This window comes from Rhinopithecus bieti, unplaced genomic scaffold (genome assembly GCF_001698545.2).
Source record: "Rhinopithecus bieti isolate Rb0 unplaced genomic scaffold, ASM169854v2 scaffold_2574, whole genome shotgun sequence".
NCBI classification, from domain to species: Eukaryota; Metazoa; Chordata; class Mammalia; order Primates; family Cercopithecidae; genus Rhinopithecus; species Rhinopithecus bieti.
This window is the reverse complement of record NW_016804493.1, coordinates 7,835,564-7,853,577: the sequence shown is the minus strand read 5'-3', so window position 1 is coordinate 7,853,577 and position 18,014 is coordinate 7,835,564.

Below are 18,014 nucleotides of genomic sequence, written 5' to 3'. Positions count from 1 at the left end.
CTCTTCTAGTAACAACAATGAATCTATGTTGTTTACTTGGCTCCCCTTTATGGCATGGCATTTGCCAGAGGGGGCAGAACTGAGAAAGAAAAGCTAATTGTCTTCAAACTGTAGGTCAACACTCCCTTAGCAGCAGAAAGACCATACTGCCTGTGCTTATCAATCGCAAAATGAACACACTGTGTAGCCTGCCTGGGTTTGGCATAATTATTATTATTAGAGGCAGTGTTTGTTTATTACTGTTTTCGTTAAGTACCATAACTAAATTGAAGATATTTTTTCTTAGATGGTACATAATGTATACCTACTGAGCATTTTTATGTTAGAGTCTGACTTTTTTAGGATAGTTTCTAATTCTTTAACTAACTCAGTACAGATGACTTACGTCTTCAATGTAGATATTCATCTCATTTTGCGAAGTCAGCTTTTGCCTTGGTTGGCAACATCACAGGATGCATAAAACAAGAAATGATAGTTGCAGCAGCATAAAATATAATGGATTAATATTTAAGGTAGCTAATTTGCTTAGAAGCAACAATTAGAAAATATATGCCCCATTTCCTTACAAATGTGCTGCAACCAATTAAGAAGCATTTATCTCTAGAATATCATGCCATACATAAGTTACTAGCATAGAATGCAACATTAATAATGTTCCTTAAACTTAAAAAATTGTTTGTGCTCTACCCAGATTTTTTTTTTTTTTGGCCCAGTAACTTAAGTCTATGTAGTTCCTTCTGTTATTTGTCAACTTACTGCACATACCAATATCCAGACCTTTATGAAAAGGTCTCAATAAATTTCCACTGTGATGTAATCTAGTAATAAAGCATTTAAATAAATGCATATGTTTTCATACAATATTGTAACTGTAAAATGCCTTAGAGAGCTCTTATACGAAACCTTTCATTAACAAGTAAGAAAACTAAGGCACAAAGAGGTGGGATATAGATGGCCCAGCTGGGATAAAAATCAAGTTTCCTGACTCGTGGTCCAGTACTTTTCTCCTTAAATCATGCTGCCCTGATAGTCACTAATTAGCAGGATTCAGATTAATTAAACAACAGGAAATACTGACTCTTGACGAAGAAATCTGACCCACCAGCTTACAACCAACCTAAGATGTGAGCATAGGAAAGAGAAGCCACAAAAATGTAATAAATTCCAAGGGAAGGAGGTTTATCTGTACACTATATGAGGAGTGTGGGGGCTCCTTCTTTGGGGCTGGTTAGAAGCCCAGCCAGTCATGATTACTAACATGCAAAACATAAAATCATTTTAGTTATAAATGCCTTCATTAATAAGACAAAGAGAGAACGTTTTCGTTTCTATATATCTCAGGTAAGATTAAATCTGAATCAAAACACAAAAATTTACCGTCAGTAACAACGCAGGAGCTATCTTTCTTAGTTCAATACAACTCCATAAGAGCAAAAAATCTAAAATGCCACATTTTGTGGCATTTTGCGTATTATGTTTGCCGTAAGAAAATTACTCCAGAAATGTTTTGAATGTCAACTAGGACTAGTAAATTTCAATAGCTTACTAGGAACAGGAAATTTTGCTAGCAATCTTTGTGTTGCTACTGCTTTATTTTAAATTTAACTACTGTATTTGTCCATATTATATATGGATAGTCTAAAGTTTCAAATAATTCAAAGGCTTATTTAAAAAAAAAAGTCTCTGACCCCAAAAATACTGTCCAGAGATAATCTCTCTCAATTATTTTAGCTATTCAATTTATTAATATTATCTTTCTTTCAATAACATGATTACTTGTATAGGATCAGTATTCAAAATTAGGCATGAACAATGGACTTCCTCACCTTAGAAATTAAAGATTTAGCTTTTCTTCACCAACACTGCACTCATCATCATCATATATACATATGATTTGTACATATAACTGGCCCTCTGCAGCTGCGGATTCAACCAACCATTGATTGAAAATATTCAGAAAAAAACAACTACAAAATAACAAAACAAGAATAAAAATTATACAAATTTTTGAAAATACAGTGTGACAACTATTTACATAGCATTTACATTGTATTAGGGATTATAAGTAGTCTAGAGATTATTTAAATTGCACAGGAGGATGTGGCTGGGTTATATGCATTTTATATAAGGGACTTCGTGGATTTTGGTATTCACAGGAATCCTAGAACCAATTCCCTGAAGATACTGAGACTAGTGTGTGTGTATAATCATACATACACTTGCTGAACTCATCACCATCATATATATGTATATTTTCTTTCCTTCTATCCTCCCAATATATTTACATCTTAACTTTTGGTTCATATTCAGTGTTTATAGTATTATTACTATGTTTATCCTAATAATAGATGAACAACTTTATTAAGTTGATTCTAGGATTCTTTTTTTCTACTATATTATTGCAACTCTGAAAACTGGGTGTGTGGGTGTGTCTTTCAATTGCTTTTGGCCAGAGAATCATTGTAATATAGTTGTCACTGCATATGTAAAAGTTTGGTCAAAGCTACTGATAATGTCATTACTTCAGGTGAGTTTGTGCATGGTTGGCATTACACATCAGTTGAGTTTAACTGCCACATAAAATATCTTCAAGAAGAATTGTCTCAAAACAAAAAGTTATTGTGTACATGCAAAGGCAACAAAAAGAATAATACAGCATAAATTTACTAGTAATAAATGTTTGATATTGGAGGAATGACAGCAGCTCAATATTTTCTTACAAAGCATAATTGAGTACTTTTTAAAATCTAAAACAAAAAGATAGCCACGAATAGATGAAACTATATTATGTTAGTTAATGAGAATATAGAAAAGATTCCCTATCATAGCAAACGCAACTGAAGACAGGAAAATACACCAAAACCCTCAGTATAGGTGCAATAAATTTCAAAGCAGCAGAGATAGATGTGACTGATTAATACATTACACAGAACTAACATTGTCATTCTGTCATTATTTGATTGCAGAGATTTTTCTTTCTTAGTAGTACATAAAACATTGGTGCATATATAATTGATGGCATCTTAGAGTCAACAAAATATGGAATATAACACAATTGATCTTAGCCAAAAGGCCGAGAAGCAATGGAATATACTATACTATACTATAATATACTATGATTATATTTATTGTTTCAGACATTTTGTTTTCTAGGAAAACAAAATTATTTTATATTTTTTTATTTTTTTTTTATATTTTTCATTTGCATTGTTTTCTAAATGCTTAACAAACTCATCCACAAATTTTTCTCTAAAAGTATAAATATCTTCTGAAAGAAGGCAAAATCAGGAACATTTCCACTTTTATCTGATTAATTCCAATCTGCACTAGGAGCTCTGCAGTTCTACGGTACAACTGATGTCCTAGGTTCTTCCTTCACTAGCATCCCAGCATACTTTTTTCTCCCTATCAGATGCATCTGAGATACCATGTTATTCATCTTGACTTGTTTCTTTGTTTGCTATACCATATTCCCTAGTTGGTTTTGGGAAAAGGAGCCATAGATGTCATATTTTTTGAGAACTTGCATGTCAGAAAATGCATTCACTCTGAATAATACTTTTGAAGGATATGAAATTCCAAGTTGGAAGTCATTTGCCTTCAGAATTTTTAAGCCATTATTCTACTGTCTTCTAACTTCCAGTGTTGCTATGGCTATCTCAAATGCCATTCTGATATTCTACATATCTGACTTAGTACCCACTCCCTGCTCCCTCTGGAAACTTCATGATTTTCTCTTTCTCTCCAGTATGCTAACATTCTAACATTCTATGATGATATCTTGTAATGTGTATCTATTTTCATCCATTATGCTAGGCTCTTGGTGGGCTCATTCAATAAGTAATGAGAAATTTTATAAATTGTTTCTCTGATTGTTTCCGCCTCTTCTGTTGGTCTATTTTCTTTTTCAGGAACTCCTATTATTTAAATATAGGAAATCCTGGACTGATCCTCTAAAATTTTTAATCTTTTCTATCTTCTATCCTTGTCAAATTGTTCTACTTTGTTGGAAATTTCCACCATTTCATCGTCCTCCTTTACTTTTTCATTTCTGCAATCATATAGATTTTTTGAGATGGCGGTCTCACTCTTGCCCAGGCTGGAGTCCAGTGGCACAATCACAACTCACTGCAGCCTTGACCTCCCAGGCTCAAGTGATCCCAGTTATCTGGGAGGCTGAGATAGGAGGATCACTTGAGCCAGTTATTCAGTTAACCAGTTATAACAGTTATAACAGTTACCCAGTTATAAGAGTGTTAAAATGGGTACAAAATGGGTCTGACACCAAGATTCAAAACTTACTAATACATTCACCACAGGGACTAATTTGCAGTTGAGTAGATTCCTCATTTTCACCAGTTATTTGTATTTTATAAAAATAACAAATATGTGTGCCCCCGCCCCGCCCGAGAGACAGCATTTCCTTTCCTCTCAGTCCTTGCTAATAGTAGATATGCTTGGGCATAACCTTTAAAAGCCATTTACTATATCACCAAAATGAGGACTGTCAAGTCATAAGCATCAGAAAAAGAGGAAAGAATTCTCATATTCCAACAAAGCACACTTAATTTAAGGAAATAAACACATATGCAGACTATTCCTCCACCCAGAGAATTGCTTGAAAGCATTTTTGAACTTTACGGTCCTAAAGATGAGTATGTTACTGATTAAATAACACTAGCAGCTCAAAATGTAGATGTCACAGTATCTGAATAATGCAGACATCTGTAGAAAACCAAACCAGATAATGAAGGAAGATTAATATACTTTGCAAATTTAATTATTTGATTGACTATCTTCAGTAATTTAAATAATTGTCAACTCTCCTTTTTATTTTACACAGCGTAATAATTTTCTAAACAAAATGAGAAACATAACAAGTATAAATAAACAATAAAACAGAATAATTCAAGGGCACATTCCTTAATACTCTTCTCCTCTCTATCCACGCTCACTGTCTTGGTCATCCTATCCAGGCTTATGGTTATGAATACCATCAGTACACCAATTGTGTCCAGTTTTAAATCTCTAGCCCCGACCTCTCTGCAATCTCAAAACTTCTATATCTAACTACCTTTATGGCATCTCCATCTGGATGTCTGATAGACAGATCTAACTCAGCATGAACTCTTAATTTTCTTGATTTTCTCCCTCAAAATCTGCTCTACCTAGTCTTCCCTATCCGTGGGAATGACAGCTTCATTTTTCCAGTTGCTCCAGACAAAAACTATCGAGTCACCCTTGTCTTTTTCTCTCAAACATCACATCTAATTTATCAGCAAATCCTTCCTGTTGGCTCTACCAACAAAATATCCAGAATCTGATCACATCTCTCCACCACTAATTCTTCCAGCCTGTGCTGAGTCACTCTCCTCTCTTGCTTGGATTGTTGGAATAGGCTCCTAAAGGGAGATGCTGCTTCCACCTTTGTCCCCCTACGAGACTGATCCTTTCAAGTGTTAAGTCAGATCACCTCACTCCTCTGCTCAAAATCATCCAGTGGCTTCCTATTTTACTCAGCATGAAAACCAAAGCCTTCATGGTGACCTCTGTGAACTCATCCTCTATTTCCTCTCTGACTTCATATCCTTCTCCTCTTTCCCCCTTGCTCACTCAGCTCCAGCCATACTCTGGGCATGCTGTCACCTTAGGGCTGTTCTTCTCTGTTCTCTTCTACTTTCCTTCCAGGTGCCATGAGGTCATATTTGATGAAACCTACCCTGGGGATCCTCTTTAAAACCGAAACCCTCTTCTCTGCAACTGCCTGTCCCAATTTCCCACTATGCCGCTCTATTTTTCTACTTTTCTTTGGCAATAATCACTTTCTAACATTCTCTGCAGTTTACTGAGCTATAATGTTTGTCTCTGTCCCATCAGAAGGTGAGCACCATGAGTTCAGAGATCTTGGTTTGCTCACTGGTGTATCCCATATCCCCAGCACTAAATCAGTACCTGGAACACAGTGCTGAATAAATAACGCAGGCAGTCTCCTACAAATGCCTTATTTGTTGATGATAAAAACAGAACAATCCCAAGACTACAATTAGATCTTATTTCGTTTCATACAGGCTTTATAATTTGCACTATTTATTTTCTATTGGATGGAAACTTGATCTTTTCTTGAAAATACATAATGGTGCATGTAATACCTAGTACTAATGGAAAAACATGAATAAATAAGATGTAATATCTCATACACTTTCATATAACATATGTCTACAGATTTCAAAGCTTGCCTGTGGATTCCCAACTCTAACATACTTTGCTTATTTGTACCACTTGGGGTGTCCAGGCAGATACCTTGGATGTAGCCATGGCTACCTCTTATTTTGAAATAAGTAATTATTTTGCCTCTACTTTTTATGATAAAAATGCCAAACCTAGAAAAAAAATTTAAAATAGTATAATGAACATCATATACCCTTTACCTAGTTTCCTAATTTTAACGTTTTGCCACATTTGCTTTCTCTTTCTTTTTCAGATATATTTTTTCCCTGAATTGTTTGATAGTAATTTGCTGATATCATGATATTTTACCCCTAAATAGTCTAAGTATCACTTAAGAACAAGGACATGCTGCTATATAGCAATAAAAAGATCATACTCAAGAATTGGTAACATTAATATGATTATCCAAAATATAGACCATATTCATATTTTCCTAATTTCCCAGTAATATTGTTTATAGTTTTGTCTCTTTATATCCAGGGTCTAACCATGGATGATGAATTATATTGTGTTGTCATATCTCTAAAATAGTTCCCCCCTTCCTCCTCCTCCTTCTCCTTCTTTATTTATTACATTTTTAAAGGGTCCAGGCCAATTGTTTCCTCATTACCAGATTAAGGTTGAAGATTTTTAACAAAACCTCTAACTAAAAATTGGACTTGCAATGCATGCCTTGATTATAAGCCAAGTCCATGGAGCCAGAGCTACCTGGGTTCAAAGCCAGTTCTACCACCCACGAACTGTGAGAAACAGTTAGCAGTACCTTGCCTCAGTTCCCCTGTTCATAAGATGGAGATGCACATACCACCCACCTCATTAAATAGGTCATCATATGAGAGGTGCTTAGAATAGTACCTGGCATGTGGCAAATGCTTTGTAAGTGCTAGCTCTATTTACAGTTTTAAAACAACCTTGACTCATTTCTCTTTGATGGTTGAGACGTAGGGGTTGAAAAACACAGGACTGAAGTGTTGCACCTTCCCCAATATAAACAGCAACTCTCAATGGCTTAGCTTGGAATTCTAATTAAGTCTTATTATTGTTTTGGAAGCTCAGAGTGGTTTTGCCTCAACCGTTTTGACAAATGGTATTTAGTGGAGATTCAAAAGGGAGACAAAGGGTGGACTGGTGGCGCAATCTGTCGGCAAGGCTCAGAGATGAGCAGCCTTGGCCTGACACGCCTCTAGAGGGCAGCAGAGGCACGAGCGGCTCTCTGGCTCCCTTGCAAGCGAAGCCGCCTGAGTCACTCCTGTCCACAAACCCGTAACCGGGAAAGGAGGTCAGCTTGACTCAATGGACTAAATAGGGGTGAGACTGTTCACCTGAGGAGCTGAACCAAATAACCAGGAGTAATACCAACGTACACTATATTTTTGGTAATAAAGCTGATCTTAAATTTAACTTTCTGAAGACTCAATGTATCACACTAATGTGCTCTCCACAAACAAGCCATGGTAACATGAGGCTCACCAGATCTGGTTCCAGCAATTTAATTCTTAGCAAGCAGCTGAGTATGGAGGGTGACTTAGTGATGTAATCGCTGCCAGTGCCAGCTCCCCAGGGCAGGGAGTACCATCAGCTCTGCACAGAACAGAGAGCTCGTCTGCCTGGCTGCCACCCCTTCTCTAGAATTTCCAAACACATATAAGGGTTTTAGACTTCCTATCAACTTTCATACCATTTTGTAAATGTTTCTTACTATCAGAACTCGAGTTTTCTCCCATAGTTTAGTTATTACCAAGGGTTAGATACAGCTCTCTTAAAAAAATTGGAGAGTAGTCAGAAAGAAACGACAAATGATTATTACCAATGTTATCAGCACATTCTCCACATTGCAGATGGGTAGTACAGGGTAATGGGTAAGGGTATGAATCTGAAAGCAGACACCAAAGCTTGAATCCCAGCTCCACAACTGACTTTTATAGCTGTGTGATGTTGGTCAAGTTATTTAATCTCTCTGGGTCTCAATTTCCTTTTCTGCAAAATGAAGATAATAATAATAGCACCTACCTCATAGGGTCATTAGAATTGAATCAAAGGAGTTAATAATAAACTCTTACAACAGTTTCTTGCACTTAGTAAGCACTGTAAAACTGTTAGCTTTCATTATTTAGGCTCTTGAAATCTTTCGGAAGCATTCTAGCCTTTCCCTCTCTTCTTCCCTCCTCCACAACAAATAATCCTGATCCACGGCAGAGATTAAGGCTAAATGCACCCACACAGCGTTACCCTCCACAGGTATGTGCAAAAAGGGGGCCTTTCCCCCTTCACCCAAAACACATAGGAAGAAAACTGGAAAACTTCCACATTTCCTAAGCCTTTCCTAAAAGTGTTCTCACTCTTCTTGCTGCCATCTTCTCTATACCAGCAAGGTTCTACTGAATTCTCTTCATGCAGGTTGGGTTACCACTTGTTTCTCTTCAGGTCACTTGCTCTCCAGCACCACCAATCTAAGAATCTTGAAGAGGTTATGAAATTGGTCACCCACCGCTATGCACAAACCTTCCCTCTTTTTATCTAGCAAAAGTGATAGACAAGTATTATATATACTCCTGTTTTAGAACAGAAAATAAAGAGAATTCGTTTAGTAAAATGAAGCAAATTGTTCTAAAGTTAAAACAAATAAATTTTAAAACTTTCAGAAATCAGATATCGCATTACAACAAAACTAAAAAAAAGGTGGGGGTGAGGTTTAAGAGGATGATGCGCATGTAGAGAATCAGCACAGCATTCTAAACTGTCATCTTAATGTAAAAATAGGCTCTGTATAAATATGTCTTGTTTAAAAGACTTATAGAATCACTTTTACATAATTCCATAAGAACTGGGCACATTCTGTCAGAGTGGGTTGGGAGCACTACATTTTTCAAAGTATACCAATTGTCTAATATTTCGTCTGTTCTCTGAACTTAACCTTAGGCTTGGGGGCTTGGGTATCAGAAGCTTAGTTCAACAAAGTATTAATGGATTTCATCTCAAACATACTTTCAGCATTTTTAGAAATCCAATAAAATCAAAATAGTTACATGCTACATAGTCCATTGTGAAAATTGTAGAAATTTATTGATAATACCATAGCAAATGGTAAAGATCAGATCTTATCCAAAATATCATAGTGGTTAAGCACATGGCTTTTGGAACCAAGCGGCAGCTTTTCAAATACCAGTTCTTCCACTTGCAAGCTTTGAGATCTTGGGCAAGACTCAGTGGCCTGGCTGTCACATGGTGGGGGAGCGATAGTATCTACCTGTAGCAGATAAAGTCGGCGTTTCTGTTGCACTCCTCTCGGTGTGCAGCTGATACATTCCTTCACAGATCACACAGACACACCTTTTGTGCCATCCTTGGAGGTTGCCAACCAATGACTGTGCAGCAGGATGGGTGCCAGGCTCCCTTTCCTAGCCTGCACCCCAGTCATGCTATGGGACCAGGCTGAAGCTACCCTCTAAGGGACTCTGACCTGAGATAGAGCCTTGCTTGGCAGCCTCCTTTCCCTGTTTTACCTTCCCGTTTTACCTTCCCCAATCTATTACAGGTCCCTCCTGGAACCACCTCAGGGATACATCCCATGCATTTATGCCTCTCAGTGTCTACTCCTGGGATCCTAGGGCTTAACACTTAGCCCTCATACAGTTTTTAAATGATGCATTTGAATACATCTAAAGCCCCTAAAACAGCACCTGGCATATAAATGCTATTTCAATATTAGTTACTGTTATCGTCTGAGGCTGGACCTACGGTATCAAGGAGAACCGAGGGAGCTATACAGGGACTTCAAGCAAACATAAAACCACAAACACACAAACTCTTGAGAAATGTTGAAGAAACTGAATAATCCATCTAATTGCTTCCTTTCGCATCACTGGTTGCACCCTTGGCCTTAATTACAAGGGAATAAATGCTTCTGGCTGAGTTGCAATACAAAGAGGTTGCTGCTGTGTGCTCCCAAGAGACCCACCGCAGGCATTCAATTGAGTTAATAAGTATGGATACTGGAAGACTTGAATGTTCTCTCTCCCATGTGCCTTTTTTTTTTTTTTTTTTAATAAGTGAAACTCTTTGGTTCGTCCTTTAACCGGGTTTCATAGAGCAGTTTCAAGGTTGCTTGTTTGAAGGTAAGCAGCAGGAGTCTTAAGAACTTAATTTTAAGAAATTCAAAGAGCAAAGAATGCACTTTGTTCTTTGAGTTTCTTAAACCTGTATTTCACATCCTTTCATAATAATTTGTCTTTTATGGATAAAATATACACAAATCACTTAGGAAAAAAGGCATGTGAAATGACCTTGGGCGATCAAGTTCTTCTGTTTTTAAATGGCGTGCACAGTGTAATATTAAGATTTCTATATGGGAGCATTTCTAGCACATAGAACAGCTCAGAAAAGAATTAATTATTTCTTTATTTTCAGTTCAAAATAAGGGCAAAGAAACTTACTCACAGGATTTCTTTTTTTAAGGTTTTCATTTATCAACACCCGGGGAAAAAAAAAATAAAACCTGATACAGGAAAAATCTCAACATGATTAAACCAGAACGAAAGTAATAGTGGCTGGGGGGAACCGCTAAGTGAATTATTATGATCCTAGGTGCTAAAAAAATTATTCTTCCCTGGTTGTCTCATCTGACCCCACTACAGACTGGCTTTTGTCCACTTCACAGCACTTGAGCCATTAATGATCTCCTCCAAGCCAAACTGAACGTTCTCTCTTCTATCCTTATTCACTTTAATCCATTTGTTGCCTTTGTTAGACTCAACCACTCTCTTCCTCCTCCTCCATAAGCCTCTCTTCTCCTAATTTTGTCTGATCCTTTAGTATTTCTTTTCTTTACAATTTTATTGTATATTTTTAAAATAAAAATGAAAACGGTAATTAGAGAAGAGGGAAAAAAGAACTCAATCCAAACACTATTATTTTATTGTATTTTCCTCTGATTTTTTTTCTTATTGGTTTTATACACTATGAATAGGATTTTGTATCCTTCATTTTCTACCAGATTTTTAAAAGTTATTTCACATGTTGCTGTAAAAGTCCTCATAACCTCCCTCCTTAATTCCTCTTAATACTTTCCTATCTCTCTCTTTGACTTTCTCCTCCTATTCTATTTCCCCATGGGAATTCACTTCTCTGCACTCTACTCCCACGCCAACTAATCCACTGATGAGCCAAAAACTTTATATCCCACATTCTCCTTTTACATTCAAGTATCCCTTTTGTTCTAATGACATGGATATCATTTTAAAAACAAAACAACTCCAGTGTGTGCTCATCAAAACATTCATACCAAAATACTACTTACTCTGGAAGTTAATCTGGAAATTTAGATCAAAGATGTATTCCTCTGAAACGCCTAAAGCGTATCTTTCCTCTAAATAATTCTGAAGCTTTTTTCAGAGTTCGTAGAAAAGTAACAGATAGATACAGGTACTTATCTACCTGTTAGTAGTTTTCAACAAGATTGATATTAGATTAGTGTTTTCCAAATTCTTTCCAGATAAGACCAGTGAAATATTAGTACATATTCTATTTTTTAAAGGGGTGATTCCACAGTCAAAAAAAGGTTGGGAAACCTTAAATTACGTAAAACTAAAATAGGTTTCTTTACTATAAGAATTCTGAGCGGCCAGGCGTGGTGGCTGTCACCTGTAATCCTAGCACTTTGGGAGGCTGAGGCAGGAGGATCCCTTGAGCCCAGGAGTTCGAGAACAGCCTGGCAATATAGGGAGACCCTGTCTCTATTTTAAAAGAAAGAAAGAAAAAAAGAACTCTCTGAGCCATTAAAATGTTAATCTCAGCACCTAGCATAATTGGTAGGTATTTCGTAAATATTTGCTTATGACGTGAATGTGAATTGTAAATATCCAGGAAATGATACTACCTGTAACATTTCCCAAAAGAAAAGCAATTTATTTATTAAAGATACTTAAACAACTATTTAAAAGATTGTTGCAGTATTGTTCAACTAGTTAAAAATCTTCAACAATCCTGATGTCTATAAACTGAGGGTTGGTTAAAGATACTACTGTACAATAAAAGAGCATGTAGCCATCACACATTATGATATAGGCCAATTTTTATTTTATTTTATTTTATTTTATTTTATTTTATTTTATTTTATTTTTGAGACAGAGGCTCGTTCTGTCACCAGGCTGGAGTGTAATGGTGCAATCTCGGCTCACTGCAACCTCCGACTCCCTGGTTCAAGTGATTCTCCTAACTCAACCTCCCGAGTAGCTGGGATTACAGGCATGCACCACCACGCCCAGCTAATTTTTGTATTTTTAGTAGAGACAGGGTTTCACCATGTTGGCCAAGATGGTCTTGATCTCCTGACCTTGTGATCTGCCCACCTCGGTCTTCCAAAGTGCTGGGATTACAGGCGTGAGTCACCCCGCCCCGCCAGGTCAGTATTTATTAACAATGAGAGATGACAATGACGTTTGAGAAAAAGTAGATTATAGAACAGTATGAAATTCTGTATGCTATCTCTCTATATAGAGATAGGTCACATAAAGAATATATATGTAAAAGATGGCATGGATATAACCAAAAAGTTAATAGTAATTATCTTTGGTTGATGGGATTATATACCATTTTCACTCTGTATTTTATATTTTTATTATTGATCTCACAATGAATATGTCTTATTTAGTTAGAAAAAGCAATAAAGCTATTTCCCCTTTTAATAAATAAACAGGCTGGGAGCGGTGGCTCACATCAGTAATCCCAGCACTTTGGGAGGCCAAGGCAGGCAGATCACCTGAGGTCAGGAGTTCGAGACCAGCCTGGCCAACATAGTGAAACCCTATCTCTACTAAAATACAAAATTAGCCTGGCATGGTGGCAGATGCCTATAATTCCAGCTACCTGTGAGGCTGAGGCACGAGAAATTCCTTGAACCCAGGAGGCAGAGGCTGCAGTCAACTGAGATCATGCCACTGCACTCGAGCCTGGGCAACGAGCGAGACTGTCTCAAAAAATAAATAGATAATAAATAGAAAAGAACAGTCTTGACTAGACTTATACATTTGGTGGCCATTCCTATACAACTACAGATAATAAATCAACTTTTTAGAAAGCTTTTCTGAGCTAAGCATTTTAGGCACAAAATGATTTTTAAATATTCTATCTTGTTGGTAACAACAACCACAAAATTAGTGGTGAAACTTACATATCAGAGTCTATTTCACTTCTTTGCATTTAATTCTCAAATGTTACTCGGATATCTAAAGAAGAACAACTTGAACTTCCCTGAGCATCTTGGAGCAAAAGACAGCACCAGAGTCCACAACTGGATTGGCACTGCTATGTATGCGAATAGGATATGTAATGACTTCAGCCTCAGTTTCCTTGATTCTAGTAAAGCTTTTGGACTAAAGGATACATAGAATCTCTTAATCCGCAGTTTGATGATTTCATCTAAAATGTCTCATATAAGCTGTGAAGAATTTATTGGAAATTAAATGAAATGCAGGGAGTGATACTCAATGAGTTAAATTATTTTTTCTATCCTTTCTATGAGCTGTAAACATTATAACAAGTATGCAAATAAATATATACATTTTTATATCAGTTCAATATAACATACTAGGTCTTATAAATTTGTATACACTTTACCCAGCAATTCTAGTTTTAAGATTTAGCCTAACAAATTATTCAGGAATGTAAATAAAGATTTTACTTGACAAAGATGCTGATTTCAACATTATAATAGAAAAAAATGGACATCAATGGTATTTAACAAGGAAGCAGTTAAGTAGATGGCAAGATATTACAGAACTTCACAATACAAAGCCACTAAAATGATATTGAAAACTATTTACTTTCCTGGAAAGAGATTTACAACCAGGTTATAAAACAGCATGTACAATATAATCCCCTTTTTGTTATAAAATATTTATATGTGCATAAAGAAATGTATAAAAAGATCTATAACAAAAACTTCACACTAGTAATCACTGGGTTGATGTGTGTTTTCAAAACTTGATATAATTAATATACAATGTTTATAAAGCAGTAAAATCAGTGGTCTTGTAATTTCTCCGTAGTTTGTTTCCTTAGTACTCTGGGTAACATAAATACATCATTTGTAGTCAAAGAAAAAATGGGATTCAATAAAACTATATCAGTAAATGTTTGCTTAATATAGTAGTGTTAATAGCACTGGCATCAAAGATGCCTAATCTCTCTTCTAAAAATAGTGAAATTGTGGTAAGGACAGAAATGAATTTTTTAGATGCCTTTAAATAAATGACAGTTTTCTATTCAATTACATGTGGTCTTATACTTCTTGATTCACAGCAGTCTTGCATATTAAATGGTGTAGACATGTACCAGTGTCCATGACCAAGACCTAAAATAAATCAAGGTGTCATGATTCTAAGCATTTAGCATAAGTTTACTTGAATATTCAACAATCTGGGTTAAGAAATAATTCCAGAGTAGTCTCTGCAATGACACTGTAATACTATTCGTAACATTCATGCTTCTACACTTTAGAGACTAGTATAATGTTTTTTAAAAGAAGATGGGATCTGCAGTGTTGACAATTTTTATTTTGCCTAGAACATTAAAAAGAATACAGCCGGGTGTGGTGGCTCACGCCTGTAATCCCAGCACTTTGGGAGGCAGAGGTGGGTGGATCACCTGAGATCAGGAGTTTCAGACCAGCCTGGCCAACAAGGTGAAACCCTATCTATACTAAAAATAGAAAACTTAGCCAGGCATGGTGGCACATGCCTGCAATCCTAGCTACTCAGGAGGCTGAGACAGGAGAATCACTTGAACCCTGGAGGCAGAGGTTGCAAGCCAAGATCGCGCCATTGCACTCCAGCCCGGGTGACAAGAGCGAAAGTCCGTCTCAAAAATAAAAATAAAAGAATACCATCTACAGCCTCCATTGTTCAAAAGGAAAAGATATTCTAACCTTGAAAATGCCCTGATCTCAGATATTTTTTAAAGTCCTTAAAAATGAGTCAGTTTAGTCTTATAAGTAGCACACTGTGCTCTTCTCATTTTGCTGCAGACAGGCAAAAACCGTAGCAGACGCTGCCACTGCCTCTTAGGAGGCACAATTATCTAGTAAAGAGGTCTCTGTAAGAAAATGCCCCGAGACAAACAGACACTGTGTATATTTAGTCAAACATCCAGTAAGTTGTTGAAAAACAATTCAGAGACTATAAGAAAGTGGCCAGGCGCGGTGGCTCAAGCCTGTAATCCCAGCACTTTGGGAGGCCAAGACGGCGGATCACGAGGTCAGGAGATCGAGACCATCCTGGCTAACATGGTGAAACCCTGTCTCTACTAAAAATACAAAAAACTAGCCAGGCTAGGTGGCGGGGCCTGTAGTCACAGCTACTCGGGAGGCTGAGGCAGGAGAATGGCGTGAACCCGGGAGGCAGAGCTTGCAGTGAGCTGAGATCCGGCCACTGCACCCCAGCCTGGGCGACAGAGCGAGACTCCGTCTCAAAAAAAAGAGAAAGTAAGTTGAGTTTATTTAACATTATTTAGGCAAGGCAAGGGCAATTTTTTGGTTGAAGTTAATTTAAATAACAAAACATTAAAACTCACATAACCTTAATGATCTTCCTTCCCAGGCCTCCCAAACTTCAGTCATTCATGTCTTGTCCTCACAATTTTTGGCATATTTGTGTAACATCTCCATTATTATTTATTTAGTTCCCTTAAGTCTCCATCCAAGGCAATAACATCTATGAAATCAGGGGTTCGGTGCACTAGCTGTCCACTTTAATCATTCTGCCACCTAAAGACCCCACAAACACAAATCTACTCTAACTTCCTCAGTTCAATTAAGAAATGTGTTAAGCATATGAAGCATTGTGTTTCTGATCTTACATGAAGAGGATGGCACAGCAGTTGATTGATTTCAGAAACAACAGCAAAACACAGGAGATTCTGTTTATGGCCCGACTGTCGGATTAATTATCTATAAATTACACTTATAACTTCAAAGATACCAGAAGTTACCTGTCCCTCCTATCACTGATTTTTTTATTTGTTTTCAATTCTTAACATGGCTCAACACTCTGCCTTGTATTATCCATTCATCTAACAAATATTTACTGAGCACCTACTTTGTGTCAGGATCTGCCTGGGGCTATAGCAGTGTGCAAAACAGACAAACATCCTTGACCTCATGAGGTTTTCATTCTAGTAGATTTTTAGAGCTTTCTAAGTATATGTCACGTTTCTTCTTGTAGAGTCTAAATTCTTGGAGGACAAGATCTGATTCCAATTTAATTTTGGCTCCTCCACAGCACCCAAGAGAGCATTTTACAGTTAAATCAATAAATGACCAAATACGGAAAGGACGCAAAAGTTCTTCAATCGGTTTATCCTTTGACCCTGAAAGCTATACTTATTAATCATTTTTTTAAGTTTTACTTTAGGTTCAGGGGTACATGTGAAGGTTTGTTACATAGGTAAACTCGTGTCAAGGGGGTTTGTTGTACAGATTATTTCATCAGCCATGTATTAAGCTCGGTGCCCAATAGTGATCTTTTCTGCTCCTCTCCCTCCTCCCACCCTCCATTCTCAAGTAGACACCAGTGTTTGTTGTTTCCTTCTTTGCGTTCATAAGTTCTTATCATTTAGCTCCCACTTACAAGTGAGAGCATGTGGTATTTGGTTTTCTGCTAATCATTTTCTTGTTTTTCCACATAATCTATTTTTCTCATCAGTATTCAATGTTTCTGATTTCAATTTAAGAAATGTTGAAGACAAGACAGAAACATAGCCTCTAGTAAAGGGAAACTAACAATTGATGCAAGAAAAAAATTAAAATGTAATCTGCTGTATTCAAAGTGCTATATTTCAGAAATACAAGCCAGTGAAATAAAAGCCTGAATTTTAAAACTTCATAAAAGTAGCATTTGGAATATATTCAGATATTTGCTTGACTTCTATGTACTTTCCAAAACTTAAAATTAATTATTACATACTTGAGCGTTAAATTAGCTGATTTTAAATAAAGTTGTATAAAATTCATTTGTTATCAAGCAAAGAAAAATCCTGTTTTTTTGTTTTGTTTTTTTGGGGTTTAAGGGAAACATGATGTTATATCTACCGTTTAATTTTAATCATTTCCCAAACAACAAACATTTAATGTTACTAATTTTAACCCTTATTAGGAAAAAAACTAAGCCTCCAAAATTTTTTTGCAGTGTTGCAATAGCTTCCAATTAAGATGACAGCATTCGACCATGTGAGCTTCCTCAGCTCAAAGCTATGAACTTTTTTCCTCCTGTGTTTTTCTTCCCTCACATAGAAGAAAAACTAGACTGATATATTCAAACTCTATGTCAAGATTAAACCAGTAAAACAGGTAGAAGAAGGTTTTAAGGTTTTAAATATCCCATCTCTCTTCTTTTTGTGGAATTTCCCTGCCCTCATATAACATCAGTTGGAATTTCACAGAAGCACTGAAAAATGCTGGCTTCATGTGAGATGCTGAAGGAGACTGTGGTAGTGGAGTCAAGTTCTGTGCCCAGTCCCTTCGTTTAGCCACTAGAAGACACTGCCTCCCCCCAGTAAGAAAGTTGTTAGCAGTTCTCAGCAAGAGAGAAATATGCAAGATTTCTGAAATTTGTTACCTTTGGTACTTTTTGGGGTGGGCCGGGGTGGAGGGGGGAGATGGGGAAAAAAGCATAGTAAGACTTGACAGAGATAAACATTTTAAAAGCTTACATGCCTAGTTCAAGACCAAACATGTTATAATGTAGCCTTTTCTGGGCTCTTTTTTGCCTTTTATTCAATTTTAGTATCTGGTC